Source organism: Arachis ipaensis, chromosome B8 (assembly GCF_059453495.1).
Source record: "Arachis ipaensis isolate K30076 ecotype BB chromosome B8, ASM5945349v1, whole genome shotgun sequence".
NCBI classification, from domain to species: domain Eukaryota; kingdom Viridiplantae; phylum Streptophyta; class Magnoliopsida; order Fabales; family Fabaceae; genus Arachis; species Arachis ipaensis.
Genome location: NC_142443.1, coordinates 103134517 through 103135807, shown reverse-complemented (window position 1 = coordinate 103135807; position 1291 = coordinate 103134517). Strand labels below are relative to the sequence as shown.

The 1291-nt window shown below is 44.3% G+C and overlaps 1 non-coding gene across 1 annotated transcript; it reads right to left on the bottom strand.

Moving 5' to 3' along the window:
- Positions 1-254: 254 nt before the first annotated feature.
- LOC148549060 (small nucleolar RNA R71) lies at positions 255-361 on the bottom strand. Its single transcript, XR_015898376.1, has one exon. It is a non-coding gene; the product is annotated as a small nucleolar RNA R71 (small nucleolar RNA).
- Positions 362-1291: the final 930 nt, after the last annotated feature.

The window sequence follows — 1291 nt, the reverse complement described above, 5'->3', positions numbered from 1 at the left end:
TGCAGAACAACTGTTCGTTCGGAGGAAGTGTCCAAGAAAACCCCAATCAATATCTAACCACCTTCCTGAGAATATGTGACACAGTGAAGTCTAATGGTGTTCATCCTGACGCCTATAGACTGCTCTTGTTTCCATTCTCACTCAAGGATAAGGCAGCCAAGTGGCTGGAGTCTTTCCCAAAGGAGAGCTTGACAACATGGGAAGATGTGGTGAACAAATTCTTAGCAAGATTTTACCCCCCTCAACGAATCAATAGGCTGAGAGCTGAGGTCCAAACTTTCAGGCAACAAGATGGTGAGACTCTGTATGAAGCATGAGAGAGGTTTAAAGACCTAACAAGGAGGTGTCCACCAGATATGTTCAATGAATGGGTGCAGCTGCACATTTTCTATGAAGGGCTCTCTTATGAGTCAAAGAAGGCAGTAGACCATTCATCCGGAGGATCCTTGAACAAGAAGAAGACCAGTGAGGAGGCCATAGATGTCATTGAAACTGTAGCAGAGAATGACTACTTCTATGCTTCCGAAAGAAGGAACACAAGAGGAGTAATGGAGCTAAACAATGTAGATGCTCTGTTGGCTCAAAACAAGCTCATTACCCAGCAGCTGGCTGACCTCACCAAGAAGATGGAGAGGAACCAAGTAGCAGCAATCTCCACTTTATCAACAACCCAAGAAGGAGTGAATGAAGAAGCAGAGGGAAGTCAGAAGCAAGCCAACTACATTGGGAATTCACCTAGGCAAAACCATGATCCATACTCCAAGACCTACAACCCTGGATGGAGGAATCACCCAAACTTTGGGTGGGGAAATCAACAAGACCAAAGCCTTGATCAAAGACGGCCAAATCCCAACAATTCAAGCCACCAACACTTCACATCTAGACCATATCAGCACCCCAATAACAACACCTCTCCACATCCATATCAAAACCAAAATAAATTACATTATCCTTCCACCTCTAATCATGATCTACAATCATTTGATGACAGACTCTCAAGGATTGAGAATCTACTTGAAGGCATAGGCAAGGAGATTCAAGACAACAAGGTGTTCAAGGAGGAAGTGCGAGCCAGTTTCAAGAACCAAGGAGACACAATCAAGAGGTTGGAATCTCAAGTGGGGTATCTCTCTGAGCGAATTCCCAAACCCACAGATGGATTCCCAAATGACACAGAGAAGAATCCGAGAGGTGAAACAAAGAAAGTAAGATGGGAAGATTTCAAGATGGTCACTATAAGTGATAAGGAGACTGAGGACAAGCCAAGCAAGCTGTCAGAACAACCTGAAGA